Source organism: Ostrinia nubilalis, chromosome Z (assembly GCF_963855985.1).
Source record: "Ostrinia nubilalis chromosome Z, ilOstNubi1.1, whole genome shotgun sequence".
NCBI lineage: Eukaryota > Metazoa > Arthropoda > Insecta > Lepidoptera > Crambidae > Ostrinia > Ostrinia nubilalis.
Window position 1 is genome coordinate 19,625,200 of NC_087119.1, and position 16,993 is coordinate 19,642,192.

Sequence of the window (16,993 nt, forward strand, 5' to 3'; positions counted from 1 at the left end):
ATCATAGATTATGAAAAAAAATGATGAAACTAAACATTTTTATTGAGTTATTTCATAACATTAAACACAATTCACTTCAAATATGACTCTAGTTACGAGTACGTTACTGTACCATAATATATAATAAAACGCAGCGAAAACTTATCTCAAAGTAATTTGGTTATTATGTTTTTTAAAACCAATAAATGTATTTAGCTAGGACTAAGAAGTGTTATTTTTCCGTAAAAGTTAAATTATCTGATTCCTATTATAAATACTAGTCTGAAACTAGCTTCAAGCACGGCATTTTCAGTGTGATTCTGACAGCGGGCCTTCAGCGCTGTTTTAGCCGCGCACCATCTTGCTTGTGACGCGTCGCGTTATCAGTGTTATCACCCCGCGAACCTCGTGTCTCCGCGGCGCCAGTAGCGCGGCCTCGCTCGCACCGTTCTGACGTTCGCGCACGACCGCACCCGAGCGCGCCCGACCCTTCCCGAACGCGGCAACCCCCGTCCTACCGTAAGTACAGAAACGCCGCGCAAACCTGCGCATGCGACGATCATTCAACTCACCACATACGGATCTCCTCACACTATTTACATTGCTACGTCTCTCTTCGTGACTTCTACGTTAGGGCTTAAGAAACTCTTTTCGGATTTCAAACATTACGTGACTCATGGTGGAAAGATATCAAGGCCGACTCATCCTAATGTAAATTTGTCCTCGCAGTCTTAATGTATCATTTGGGATATGCTTATCAGAGCGAGATCATGAGCTCCCGCAACTCGGGCGCCGTATTATCAGCCATCCTTCAAAAAGTATGGGTTTCGACACGGTGTGCCAGCTAACAGTCCGTTTTATTGTGAAATCTGTGACGATCACTTTTACATTACTTGAAAATTGTTGAAGTGTTACCTAATAATTGTCAGCTGGGACTGTGAATTAGGTGAACGGCGTACCTACCTGTGCTTAGTAAACGAAGATTTATTTGAACAGACAGCATTATGCCCACAAGATATGATATTGATCATTGTTTACTTTGAGTATTGTTTCCTACGAAATTAAGCGATGCTAACGTAGTTTCCTTAATATTTTGGGTGTAACTCATTTTCAATAATTAAAATGTGTAAAGCGTGTTTAATCGTGTAGTGTTAGTTTTAATCCGCTAGTTACTCTTTACTTGAATAATACAATGACATTGCGCGTCTGAGACCTTGTCGTCAGTATGCATCAATGTTTTCATTAACAACTCAGTCATTGGCTAATTTATTATTACTCTAAAAACTGTTTAGTAGCGAAGTGATCTCTGATTTTTTTAAATTCTCGTCATAGTTTATGATTTTACGCACTGGGTCATTGACCTAACTGCGCAAATGTTACCATGTTGACAGTGTCCATTTTCGAGTTTATATTATTTGTTGGATTAATGAACCTGAACGGCAGTGTTTGATGTGGAACACTTTTTGCAACATTTCTCTTCATTGGTTACCCCACTAGACAATAACAGCAGGAAATTCATTAAATTAAGATTATAATGGTCGACTATAATTCAAATTATTTTACATTCCAAGTTCTACAAACATACAAATACAAATAAAATATCACACAATAACCTACGAATTGGCAGCTGTTGTTTGGCTCAATCCGTTTATCCTTGTTTTCATTTACAGAAAAAAATACTAGAAAAATCTTTTTCCAGAACTAATAGCTTCTCTAATCATCAAATAACCAGCATAGATGTATTCTTGTGAAACAACTGACATCACGCCACTGTAGTGGTTACTGTAAAAGAAACAATGCTCGCTTGTCTCCTCAAATAAAAACAACCTTTATGATGTTTAGTGGTGTTGTTCACTTAGTATTTCATCACAGTATCACAATCTTAAAAGCGGGCGCGATGGATCGAACGGATTTGTCTCAGCAATTACGCGGGCCTTCACTTTGAAACAAAGGCGGAAAATGGCGGTTACCTAAGCAGCGGCTGTGGGTCACAATCGAGTACGCAGACTGAGTCAAGTTAGCTAGATTTTGTCGCATCTCCGTGCTAATGTTTTGACAAATTTTCCTTTATCTACTCTTTTCTTGTTACATTAAGGCTGAGTTGCACCACCAAACTTTGACCGTAACTATAACGACAACCGATGATTTTTGTATGGAGTTAGACAGATTTTTGACGTTTGTTACAGTCAAAGTAAGACAAAAAGCACCAGTTATTGTTAAAGTTACGGTTGGTGCAACTCAGCCTAGCTTAGAATCTTTCTCGACAGTTACAATTGAACTGCAAATTAAATTACCTCTGTGTTACAACATGCTGTATAGCCCTTTATTTAGCGACAACAATACCGTATGAGCATTGAACACTGCACATAGGAACAAGAGCATACATATGAATGAAGAGGTCACCCGATACGTACAACTAGATGGAGTTGGAAAAATAAACGAATAATTGCATTGAAATGGTACTCTTACTGAAAAGAGCCAAGGGCTATTGTGCTACGGTTTGGATTTTGTTTGTTAGCTATCCATTTTATCGGATCTAGTGGACATAAAGATAATGCTGTAAATTAATACACAACTTGTCTATCCATCCCTTTCGATGAACTACGCTGAACCGTCCCACCCTTCACATTGACAGGGGGCGCCACTAGTAGTTTCCAACGTAGCAAAAATCGTATAGACCCAATACACTGAACTGTCTCATCTGTGACATTGACAGGGGGCGCCACCGTCAATAGCGGATCGCTGGTTCCGATTTTTGCCATGTTGGAAACTATAGAGCTGAACGATGGTGGCGCCCCCCTGTCAATGAGTTTGGTGGGACGGTTCAGTGTAGTTCACCTATATGAAAACAAATTAGTAGTGGATAATAAACCTACGTATAAAGTAATGTCCACGTATCGTAAAATTATTAAAAACTAGCTGACCCGGCGAACTTTGTTCCGCCTAATGGCAATAAATAAGCAGACTTTTTTTTTAATTTCGAACGGGACAAAAAGTATCCTATGTCCTTCTCCTGGCTCTAAACTAGACGTGCGCGCCGCGCTACTGTTATCCAGCGGCGGCGCGCCGACCTGTCGGGGTCGGCGTGGTGGCGCCGCGCCGGCGTGAGTGTTTTTTTAATAAAAAAAAAATCTAGCTCCTATCCAGCAGTAGGTACTTATTTGAGTATTTTGAGTTACTAAATTAAAGAAAAATAATTGCGTTTGACCGAATGAAAACTTTTATTAGGCAATTACTAACTACTATGTGTGTTCTTTACATGACTCGTAATTATCTATATAAATAAAAATGAATTGATGTTCGTTAGTCTGATTAAAACTCGAGAACGGCTGGGCCGATTGAGCTGATTTTGGTTTTAAAAAGTTTGTCGTAGTCCAGGGTAGGTCTAAACGGTGAGCAAATTCGCGCGCGATATTGTTTTTCTGTGACAGACAAAATTCCACGCGGGCGAAGCCGCGGGCGGAAAGCTAGTTATGAATAAAAATATTTTTATTCACGCATCATGGGTTCAGTTGTGATCTTTTTGCAGTAACAGTAAGTCCTGCAATGGAAAACACTCGTTCGCTAGGTGTGCTGGTGGCTGGAATTGCTAGCATAGCCCTAGCAAGTTCGCTTAAAAGGGGAAAGGCTTTTTTTTCCCTCCAAATTTGGCATCATATAAAACTGATGTCGAGAAGTGTTTCACTTTTGTTTTATTAAATGTAGCTAAAGCTGAAGCCATCGTAAATGTGCATTATAACCTCCGTTAAAGCAATTCGAGGATAAAATGGCGCGGGCGACGGGCAACCGAATGACAACACGGTGATAAAAAGTTCGCGTCTTTACCCTCCCCGCGCCCCGCTCTTCTCCGCCAGCCACACGTTCGTGAACGCTCGGTCCAGCTCGGCTGAATTCGATTAATTTGACGCGCTTCGGCCATCATCGGCGCGCCGAGAGAATTTCTCGACGGCGGCGGCGCGTTCCGAAGTCGGCGCGGCGCGGCGCGCACGTCTACTCTAAACTACCTCCCTGACTTTCAGCTAAATCGATTCAGCCGTTCTTGAGTTATAAGTGGAGTAACTAACACGACTTTCTTTTATATATATAGATGTGTTAAACATCAAGTTAGTTTTGAAGGGTACACGGATAGGAAAATCAACAAATTAACTATCACGCAATAGCTATAGCTACGAGCTACGATTAGCATATGTACCCCTATTACGAAAAAGTTCGTATTATATCGTTTGCGTATTCACATCGCCCCATCGAGAGATTCATAGAGTATTTTACAAGATTTTTTTAGGAAGTTTTTTATAATAGGGGTACTGAACATGTTATCGAATGTGATGAACTAAATAAACTTGGATTCTTGGATCAAAGTACCGTACAGTAACTTGTGAAAACCATGAGGATAATAGAAACATAATAAAAATTATCTGCAGGCAAAAAGGGATGGGCATAATAATATTCAAATTCAACAAGGGTGGAAATGCTGAAAGATAGGGTAATGCCTGATGGATTCAAATTTTTCTTAAGTGGACATAGAACGAACTAAAATTGGCCGGGAGTATTTTTCATAACATAATTATGTACTTTTTTTATTTTAAGGCTGAGTTGCACCACCTAACTTTAACCGTAACTATGATCATAACCGGTGTTACGGTGACAGATTTTTGACGTTTGTTAAAGTTAAAGTAAGATGGTGCTACCCAATATTAAAATGTCAAAACTTGAGGCTAGATGAATTTGATTAAGGTTATCAATATAAAATTAACTCTGAAATCGTAAGATTTCATGAATAAAACTAAGTAAGGAATTGTAGTTAAACATGTTACCTATCAATTTTTCATTTTCCCATGCTACTATTTGAAATACGAAGTTATTAGGTTAGCTTGTTACAAAATATTATAACTATTAAATAGATACATACTGAATGCAGAAAGTAATTTGATGGAGACTAACGCCCGTATTCACAAACATTACTATGAGGTTTCACAGTGCGCGCACAGGGTGATATACGAACCAATCACAGAGTTCTATTCAACGCTGTGCGTTCGATTTGCTGCTTCACTTAAGCAAGCATGGTTTGTGAATACGGGAGTAAGAGGCTGGCTTCTGTCGTCATACATTTGCATAAATATCTATTTATACATAATAATAATGAGTATTTATCATTAAACGACTGCTGCTTACAAGCGCGGTTATTTTTAAAGTAATGACTTTCCTAGTAGTAATGCGAGTTTTTCTATTAAACGTTCAGCGGTAATTCATACTGCAGTTAATGGATCTATTGTTTCAGTGCAAATGATGGTTCACATCTCTACATATAATAAAACAGAGTAGCTTTGTCTGTCTGTACGTTGATCTTTTACGCGCAACGTATTTTGATGAGGTTTCCAACAATAGACAGGGTGATTCAAGTGGAGGGTGTGTCTTATGCAGAACAAGCCAGGTAATGCGGTCAACGTAATCAAGTGAGATGCAGCCTAGGATGGTATACAGGGTGTCCCACAATGGGTGAATCAAACTGCTAGGGGAGGTAGCTCTACTAAGTAATGTACTATCCTTAAAAATATATTAGATATTAATATCAATTAAAAAAATTGGTTGAAATCACACGAGTAAAAAAATTGAAGCCGTTTTTAGGTCAACTTTCGGAAAAAATTAACTAAAAACAAAAATATCAATTAAAAAAAAAGTAGCTCACTTAGGGTCAAATGGGCGAACTTGTATTCTTAAAATGACCTTACCTATACACCCACGAAGTTTGTCTAACCTTCCGCCAAACACCCTGTATACCTGCCCTGTAAGAGCACTCTATACTCTCACCTTGAAGAGGCTTGGATTCAGAAAAGACACCAGCAAGGCATCTAGTTCCATTCCCTAGCTGTTCGCATTATAAAAGAGTTAGCGAAACGCTTAGTGCGAGCTGTATACTTGTAGATGTATACACGCACATTGCACCCGTGCAAAGCAGAGGCGGGTGGGTCCCTTCTTATGTACACAGTAAATATATGAGCTAAAGCAGTACGGAAACTAAGCCCTTTTGTCGAGTTAAATACCTACACTTCAACTGAGTGTTAGGGTTGTCACTCTTAATCTTTATATATTTAATAAGGTTTTTACTTACTTATTTATTAAAACGTTTATTTAGGTTATTTAATTATCAAATACGTAATTTAATAAATTATTTGACTAAGTAGATAATATTAAATTAGGTACAATTCATCACTTAGTACAAAAGCGCGCTGAGCAAATTACTTTATCAAATAGAACACACAAATTGTTAAGAAGCGTAATTACGTAATTTAAAAATAACTATTACAAAATCAGATGTAAGCATTTTATTTAAAAAGTAATATTTAATCATTTTTCCATTCAGAATTATTAGGAAGTTTAAAAAATGAAAGTTCTGGTTTTGAAGATGCCGAGTTAAAGTAGCCGTATACTACGCAATACACTCATGGCATGTTTTTAAAAATACAGCGGACAGTGGATGCAATAAAATTATTATTATTAAAAACGCAACGCGCGCGACACCCGCGACGGATGGACTGCGAGGTTCGCTTAGAGCTCGTGTAAAGCGTGCGTCTGTGTGCGTGAGTCTGATTTCGAGCGTTTGTATGAAGCTTCCGTACTGTTTGATTTATCTACTGTGTTATGTAGCAATTATTGCAGGATCAATTAAGCCACCACTGCAAGGATTGATATTGAGGCTATTGCGTATTTGTATGTACGCGTAGGTAAGTAAGTACTGAATGAAGACCAATGTGCAGCAAATGAATTGATTTGATTAACCGGTTCATTGAATATTAGATTGACGAATTAGTGTACGAAAGGTTGTCTTGTGGTAAAGACTGAAGGTAATAAATTCGAGTGCGGACATACACGGCTCAAGTTCACCTAATCTGTTAGCCGGTGTCGGTGTACTGACGGCATAGTAAAAGTTAAACGTAAAATGATATCACGCAACCATTATGTAAAAAAATTCAACAAAAATTGAGAACATTGTGTGCAAAAGCATTTTCGGATAATAAGAATCCCATCAAAAACAATACTTGTCAAAAAAACCAAGTCTCGCAACTCAGTTGTTCTACGGTAAAAAGTTGTGAGATCCATGTAATACCAAGTCCAGGCCAGGAAATCTTTAACGTTTTACATAAATTATTGACTTGGCCATCGCACTAAATAATTTAATTTACACGTGTTTTCATGTGTAAAAAAAACATTTCCTTTCTGCAATGGCGGTGCCTACGCCCTCTGTAACTGCTCTATCCATTTGGTTTGATCCACCATTTAGACCGGTATAATCAAAAAAATCAAAAATCAAAAGTTGTTAATCAGTTTAGACCACAAGTGGCACTTATGAACGTCAAAATTATTATAGAAAATAATAAAAAAGAAAAGTTAGCCCTTATGGGGCACTTTACATGTCTCCTTATCTTTTGGGCCCTACCAGCGCTTCGAGACAAACATATGGCAAGTGCTGAGAAGAAACGCCGGAACAAACTCAGTCACCACTAATTGCCGGGAATTATCTAACGCTAAGAATAACCAAATTCGAGTACATCAAATATGTGCAGACTGAACTGACCACGCATCCTTGTCATCAATATAGTCTCGAACCTTGTATAATTGGAGTATACATTCAGCCGGTGACAGATTAGGTGCAAAATATATTTTTAAAACGTTTGCATGTTCTGCATAAAAACTAACCCGATTAGTAAAAACATGTTAGAAAACGCAGCGTACTAGAGTGATTTTATAATATTTGTGTACCCGCTGTCTGCGTTTGAATGCGATCTCTCCGACATTCATCCGATGCATTAGCAAGAGAAGTATTTTTAAAATATTATAATTTTGTCTAAAAATTCTTTCTGGTCTGACATTTAGATGTTTAAGCCTAGGCCGAATAGAGGCGTCAAGAATGGACGTGAGCAGGTATATCATTGGACTGAAAACTTCAGACAAACATAAATATGTATACTAATATGTATAGTTCCGGGTTACTACGGAAAAAATACATCCACACGCAGGATCTTAATGTTATTCGTGTTTGTCCTAGATAATACCTAATTTATACCATGCCATTTTCGAAACCGTCATTGGCTGATGTAGTGAGGTTATAGCAAATAAATTGTAGTAGCAATCATCATTATCATGATCACTGTAGTCCTAACACATTTGCACTTACCTACGATCGCGATGCCAGCTCATGTGTACAGCACATCAGACTACACATTTTTCTTGCAAAATAGCCCCTATTTACAGCTGAATAAGATGCCCTGGTGTTTATCATGATATACTGTTAGTATGTTCCTACCAATCTATACCTTAACTATATGAAAGCACGCGAGTTATTCACTTGTTTTAAACTTATCGTAGCCGCTCACGTGAAGTACTACTAGAAATATAGAGGGGAGATGGGGGGAAGGGCATCCATTCAGCTTTAACTAAATGGATCTACTAACAGATAAGGCGCTCTTATGTCGATACGAAAATAGTTCCTGAAGGAAGTGCATCTCTCTATGTTAACTGATCACACAACTCGGTCGTTACTTTAACCACAGTGTAAGAGAAGACAGTTAAATATGCGTTATGAATGAGCAGCGACTTATTTTTAATGCAGTCATTTGTCTTGTGAATAAATTAAACAGCGTGAGTATTTGTCCAGTAGTGGTGGAATCTTGTTCTTTTATTCCTTAATGCTTGTTGTTATGGCATTTGATTCGGGTGATAATGATATACATAATAACAAGCGACTTTAAAGTAAAAAATAAATAAATAAATGTATCACAGCTGATTTATGCGATTAATAATAATGATAATTTCAATATTAAATGCAATACTTTATCCATTCTTTGATCCCATCACTTTTCCTTAACTTGACACAGTATAGGATTCTTATTATTATTATTCTAAGTTTCATCTCTATTTCAGCCCATGATAATTTATTAAGGCTGAGTTGCACCAGCTTACTTTAACTTTGACAAAGGTAAAAAATCTGTCAAACTCCATACAAAACACACCGGTTATCGTTATAGTTACCGTTAAAGTAAAGTAGTGCAACTCAGCCTAAGTGGTATATGAGTGAAACAACACAATACAGACGTGTTCTCACACATACAATATTTGTATATATGTTACGGCTAAAGATAGGTATGAACATAAACTTAAGATTAGCCGGCTAAACTTAAGTTTATCTTCGACGAGGTGTTAATGTTAGTTTCTTCTATCTTTAGCCAGCTAAACTTAAGTGTAACCGCAGACCCTTGGCTAAAAATGTAAAAGAAAATGGAAAAGGAAACAATGTAATAATGTTTACTATTTTGACACGAAAACTTTATTAAAAAATAATCACTTTCATTACACATACTTTTATGTACCTATGTAGGTATTCAAAATTACAATTATTACAATAACAAAATATTAATTACTTAAAATAATATCTACCTAATCATTAAAATAAAATAATAAGGAACCATTTGGTTATTGCAGGATCTTCTGTAGGTATTTCAAATTACAAAATGCGCGTTGTCTCCCCACCGCCCCCTCAAGCCCTCCGCCGGCCTGGCGCGCCCATCGAATACATTTTTAGCCGTTTCGTTTTGGCTAATGTGCACATTAGCCGGCTAAAGATGGAATATCACGACGCAAACTAACATGTTATCGAACTTTAGCTGCTTCTCGAAGATAAACTTAAGTTTAGCCGGCTAATCTTAAGTTTATGTTCACACCTATCTTTAGCCGTAACATATATACCTTTATCAAAAGACATTTTGTTCGAATTGGTGTTACTGTTATAATATCGTATACTGCTGTAACAACATCAAAAGTAGGTACCTGCCCTCATTCTGTTCAGTCAAACTTTATGTCTTATTGTCTTGATTTAAGGTATATTTTCAAAAGTAAAGCACTTCCAACTTTTTAGGATTCGTTGAGTAAGGTCATGCTCATGACACAAGGCCGTGGTTAGGTTCCAATTTTCAGTTCATTTGTCAATAATCGTTGAGTTCGTATCGAAATCATCATTCACTAATTGAGATTTGAAGTGTGTGTGTGTGTGTGATTCATCATTCTCTAATTCAGATTTAACTTTGTAGAGTGTGTGTTTGTTTTTAAATTCAAAGATTCTCATATACTTTAATCCTGTTATGAGTCTTTGACTACGGTTCAGAATAATGTTTAATAAATTTGCCGGCGACCTGTGTTGTGCAAATAAATGTTCATTTAATTTCGCTCTCCCTGAAAGCTTCTAGAGAGAGGTTATTTTATTACGTACCAGGTCTCGTTATGATTTTAATAAGTGATAATGCTACTTACTTTGCTGCTAAAAATACAGAGAGTTATGATTATCATACTTACTTACATTCTTCAGCTCTAGCTATGATAGTGATGATACAAACGATGGATTTTTGTAGTTTAAAGGAAATAAGCATAATACCTATGGCATAGGTACATGCTACGTATAGCATTTAATTACTTATAATTTACCGTATGGTGAAATAAGTTACCATAACAGAATAATAATGTGTTACACTTATTGCATAATATTGACAACCGGTTTAATAATGAACAAATAAATAACAACAGTTATTTTATATTTCTTAAGAATAATTTGATAGTATAAAGTTTACCACATGAACCTGAAGACTAAGAAGACGTCTCACTGAAACCTCCATCCACATCTGCTCAGAAGGTAATGTTTTCAGTAAAAAAAAATCATTTATTTTTGCAAATAGGCTTTTAAAAGCACTTTCACACGTCACGTTAACCCTACCACTGCTTCGGGACAATAAATGGGCCAGTGCTGAGAAGAAGCAGCGCAAGAAACTCAGTCACCATTGTCAGCCAAAGATGTGAATACTGCCAGACATAATTGCTCTTTCTACCGTTTTAAAAATAAAGAAAACACGATGATAGCAGCACTGTCGTCTTATTATGCAACGAGACCCGAGTTTATTGTTTGCGAACCACAAGCTCGGTTAGCAAAGGGACTTGTTGCATGAAGGAGCGCGAGCTCTAATTTAATATGTCACCGTAAAATTGTGAATTCCGTCAGATTATAATCTGACGTAGTTAAATTACAATCTAACCTAACCTAACCCACTGTTAGTTTACAATCTAACGCGTTATATTATAAACTAAAAACTAAAACTCAGTAAAACTCATTTATTTCTGTAAGTAGGCTTTAAAAAAGCACTTTTACACGTCCCAGTATTAACCCTACCACTGCTTCAGGACAATAAATGGGCCAGTGCTGAGAAGAAGCAGCGCAAGAAACTCAGACACTATTGTCAGCCTCTTTTTCAAAGGTTTACAGGTTACTGACAGAGTTCACAATTTTACGGTGACATATACAAGCTGTACGGGACAGGCTGGCAAAAAGTTAAACGGTGAAGTAGTGAAGTTGTTGTAGGTTCTAGCTAGACTTTTCTTAATTAGAGAATAGAGATTAGAGAATCTATAAAACTCAAACAGACTGACTGACATAGTGATATATCAACGCACAGCCCAAACCACTGGACGGATCGGGCTGAAAGGCATGCAGGTAGATGTTATGACGTAGGCATCCGCTAAGAATGGATTTTACGAAACTCCACCCCTAAGGGGGTAAAACAGGATCCACGCGTACGAAGTCGCGGGCGGCCGCTAGTTTGATTTATAAAATTATTATTTCGTATACTTGACTATTATACTCGTACATAGTTTTAAAGGATAGAGAGCTATCGTAAGCAAAATAATTCATGCTCCATTTTGGTTCGCTAAAGCTGTTGCATTAGTTCTGTCGTCTAACCAAACATTCACAAACGATGCTTATTAAGTGCAGCAGCAAATCGAACGCACAGCGTTGAATAGAGCTCTGTGATTGGTTCGTGTGTCACCCTGTGAATCCCCGCGCACTGTAAGACCTCATAGTAATGTTTGTGAATACGGGCGTCAAAGTAGCAGTTCAGTTGAACAGAGCGAGTGTTCGGTTCGCGAAATCTAGTGCGCAGTACGAGTAGGTACATTTATAAGCCTTTGGTATAGGTACAGATCCCAATACAAAAGCAGCACAATAAATCAGTATTCAGCTGGACAATACCATTAGTTTATGTTCGAATCTGTTTTTTAATGTCGCGAAAATTTTCCGTGATATGGGTAAATCTACTGCTTTGCAATTCCGAATAAATTCAGAACATTGGTAGATTTTTTAGCATTGTGTATTTACCTCCAAGTAAGTTAGTTTAATACCTATGGCATAAGTGATAATAACTTTTTAACAACACTAGGAATCTTTTTCACATCTTTTCACGAATCATTCGAATTTCGCTCTATTAGCAAAATCATTTTCACAGATTGATATGATATCATGTTTTTCTCTGTTTGACTTAAATAATAATATCACCTTGAACCTTTATAAAGTCAGCGTCAAATACTTAGGCTTGTGCTTAGGCTGAGTTGCACGAACTTACTTTGACCGTAACTTTAACAACTACCGGTACTTTTTTATATGGAGTTTGATAGATTTTTGGCGTTTGTTAAAGTTAAAATAAGATGGTGCAACTCAGCTTTAGTGACACCTAAAGTACCTACCCTACTTTTTATGTGATAGGAGGCAAAAGAGCAGACGGATCACCTAGCCAAAAAGTTGACAAAACGACCTTACCTATTCCAATTGTAACGAAGAAATGTTTCGAACTTTTTGGCTACTTCGGGTGTCACGAACTACACGTATTTGACGCTGACTGTACATATAAAATATACATCTAACCGATTTATGCTGTGCAAATGATGAACGTGACCATGGCCATTTGACTTTCAATCTAGCGAATTTAAATTAGAATAAAAAGGATCAATTGAATAAAGCCGATTCAATTGATTCCTCTTATCGATTGATATGGACTTGAAAACGCTGAAATCAAGATATTTATGATGCACCTACGTGTGTTATTTAAATTCAGTTTAACATTTTTCTTTCGCTCCGTTCGACGTCTTTTAATATAAACACTTTAGAATACCTATTTCAGCAAACAATATTGTTAAAATTAAGAGAAATTTTAAATCCCAACTAATCCCAACTAATATTATAAATGCGAAAGTAACTCTGTCTGTCTGTCTGTCTGTCTGTCTGTCTGTCTGTTACGCTTTCCCGCTTAAACCTCGCAACCGATTTTGATGAAATTTGGCATAGAGATAGTTTGAGTCCCGGGAAAGAACATAGGATAGTTTTTATCCCGGTTTTTGAAACAGGGACGCGCGCGATAAAGTTTTTCTGTGACAGACAAAATTCCACGCGGGCGAAGCCGCGGGCGGAAAGCTAGTTGATACTAAAACAACGTTGATACGTAAGTACATTTGAGACGAAACTATGTACAATGTAGGTCGGTATTAATTAATGTAAGTATACCTATTTGTAGGTATCGTAATTTGTTTGTACCCTTGCAATCTATAATACAGTGTGAGTCACGTTAAAGTGTACATATGAAAATAGATGAAACTAGACCTATTTTTATGTACAAAAAAGAGGTCAAAAAATTTTTGAGATTTTTTTTAATTTTTTTATAGAATTTTTTTTCTTCCAATTACTTATTGTAAAGAAAACGTAATAACTTTTAAACTAAGAGGAATATCCTGATAAAATAAAAACAGTAATAATGCTAAATAACAGGCAATACTAAAAACATACATAAAATACACAAAAAAGGCCAACAAATAATAAAAAATGATACTTTTTGAAAAAAATCTGCTTTTAAATTCGTGTTTTTTTGGTTATTTGATAAATTTCTCCAAAAAATGCCCCTATAACCGGTGGTTTTTATTACTTTGTATTATTCTCTATCGTATTACCTTTGTAAAACCAAAAATCGTATGTCTCTATCCCTATCACAACGTTTGCAATGATCGTTTGAACTAAGCCTCTCCGGGCGCGCCATTCAACGCTTCGTTAACAACGAAACTGAAAATGGCTCTAGATTTGTAATTTTGATACAGACAAGTTAGATTTCAAATAAAAACAAAATATTTCGAAGTAAAATAAGCATTTTAGTTAAAATTAAAATTGTCTCTAACTGTAACGGAGAATAATGTTGTGGCAGGCCTTTGTTCAAACGATCATAGCAAATGTTGTGATAGGGTTAGAGACATGCGATTTTTGGTTTTACAAAGATAATACGATAGAAAATAATACAAAGTAATAAAAACCACCTGTTATAGGGGCATTTTTTGGAGAAATTTATCAAATAACCAAAAAAAAAACGAATTTTAAAGCAGATTTTTTTCAAAAAGTATCATTTTTTATTATTTGTTGGCCTTTTTTGTGTATTTTATGTATTTTTTTAGTATCGCCTGTTATTTAGAATTATTACTGTTTTTATTTTATCAGGATATACCGCTTAGTTTAAAAGTTATTACGTTTTCTTTACAATAAGTAATTGGAAGAAAAAAAATTGTATAAAAAATTAAAAAAAAATCACAAAAATTTTTTGACCTCTTTTTTGTCGATAAAAATAGGTCTAGTTTCATCTATTTTCATATGTACACTTTAACGTGACTCACACTGTATATAACTCAAAGGTGACTGACTGACTTGACTGACAGTGATCTATCAACGCACAGCCCATGCAAACTACTGGACGGATCGGGCTGAAATTTTGCATGCAGGTAGATGTTATGACGTAGGCATCCGCTAAGAAAGGATTTTACGAAACTCCACCCATAAGGGGGTAAAACGGGATCCACGCGTACGAAGTCACGGGCGGCCGCTAGTTACAAATATTACACAAATAGGTACTCTTAAAATGTGAAAGACTTACTAAAATTCGATATTTATATGCGAAAAAGGTTTTTCATTCCGGGAATATTCATTGTTAGCGGGAGATAAAGTTTTTTTTAACAAAATCCACGTGTGAGGTGCCTCGGACCGCGACAATGGGGAAAATATTTCCCACATAAACCCGGCGACACACGTTACGGCTAATCCGAAAATTCGTTTAAGTTTATTTTGGGCGTCCTATTTCCATGAAAAATGTTGTATTTTTGATGAGTTATTGATTAAAACACCCGTTTCTAGTATATGATAAATGTTTACAACATATTTCTTTCATTGTAATTATTGCTAGCATCTACTTCTTAAAACAGACTTCATCACTGCTGCAAACTTAAAATCATTCTCTAATCGGGTCCAAAGATGGCCATACGAGCCTAACTATAAGCAGTTCTTCCCTAATCTTTCAGGCTGTATTGATCAATTTTAATAATGACTCTAGCAAACAAACTCTTCAGTTTTTATTAGTAAAGAACCTGAACTTAGCGTGTATGGATAGTTTTAAAAACACACCAGATAAAAGTAATTAAATAAATTGTGTAAAAAAGAGAAATGAATGAAGTCATTGATTCAGAAGTCAGGACACTAAACTCAGTTATGGGCAGTTTATTTTCTACAGACGGGAACTCGAAAAATATTCTTCAACATTTTCCGCATTAAGTCCTTAGGTATCTTATATCAAAAGACTCGTGAGTACGCACTTAAAGTTTCCGCATAAAACACGAGTGAATACGGTTTCGTTTAATTAAAATAATGTTCCGCGCATTACGCTAAAATTTTGTGAAAAAAGGATACGAGTTGAATAAGCATGTTTCCTGTTAGTTTATTAACTTTACATTTGGCTATAGGAGTGAAATATTTATGTGAAGGGATTTTTGGAGAGTGTACAAAGTGACAGTACATCAGATTGTACAATATGTTTGTTGAAAAACAGCATCTATTACAACCACTTATGATCCTATATTTATTTCTCTTTCTCATCATCATCATTTCGTCGACGCCACAAGGGAGTGCAGTGCAACGTGCAGTCGCACGCATCGCGGGCTTTATATTTTGTGTCGCGGGTCAGTTACTAAGTCTTAGTTTCAGTATTTCAACGTGCCATTTGCCTTTATATTTTTGTTGCAAAATCGTACCTACTGTATGTACATAAAACCCCACAGTGTCTAGCTCAATGTGCCGTCGTCTAGCCGTCTACTGCTCATTATTTGACCTTGGATCAACTCTGTGTTTGTTCAGTAGGTCATAGCACAGCACATTGTTGTATTTTTAGACTGACTTTCTTTGTAATAAGTCAATGAACCGCATTTAGACGTCTATGCAAATAAATTAAAAGTAAGTACGAATACCTACGACTACTAAAAATAGATGTATCGAACTATGTACACTGACATCGATTAAGTTAATACAATTAACTACGATTATTTTAGTTACGTTAAGCGTGTTTAAGATCACCAGTTAAATTTTCTTGTGAGTCATAAAATTATGATACATCTTGTATGTATATCGGATGACAATGCAATAAATTGGTCGCTAGAGCCTTCAGACACCAGTCCCATCATAGTAAAAGTATTGTTCTGTATTAGATACCTACTAAATAATGTTTTATTATAAAATACATTTGGAAAACGTCGGAACTTGGAACGCAATCATCTTTTTGGATAACCATAATCTCAAAGTACGTTTATAAACTTCACAAAGGCTGCTGTTTGTGAAATAAACGAATTCAATTAGATAGGGTAAGAGCCCCAGGAAATGAAGTCCCTGTACGGTTGTATATTGTATAATCTATCCGTAATTGAAGGTCCTAATTTGGTCCATTCTTTCACTAGAAAAGCTTTGAGATTTGAATTACGAAGGTATACAAATATTGCAACGGTTTGTGATTGCGTTCGCTTACAGAATAATAGCTCTTATATTAAGCCCAAGCTTATAAGAGTCCTTTTGGAGAAGCAAATGTGATTGAGGCGTCTAATTCATTATTCTACCTTCGCACGTCCCGGAATAACGTAAAATGAAACGCAACTAAATGCAAAGCCATCGGAACTAGGGTCAGTATTCTTTGTATTTTTTCATTTTTACTTGTACTCAGAATACAAGTACGTATCAATATAGGTACTAGGTACTAGCAAGACAATAGCTTAATTTGGATTTTATATCATAATAATAATATGTACATTGTAAAATCACACGTATTAGCTAAATTCACCGAAATGATTGATATGC

At 36.3% G+C, this 16,993-nt stretch overlaps 1 protein-coding gene across 1 annotated transcript in view; it reads left to right on the top strand.

Moving 5' to 3' along the window:
- Positions 1-418: 418 nt before the first annotated feature.
- Positions 419-16,993, top strand: part of LOC135086780 (adenylate cyclase type 6-like) — a 385,929-nt gene continuing 369,354 nt past the window's right edge. Inside the window, exon 1 of the mRNA XM_063981571.1 lies at positions 419-498. The gene's annotated coding sequence lies outside the window, so the exon portion shown is untranslated. The remainder of the gene's footprint in view (positions 499-16,993) is intronic.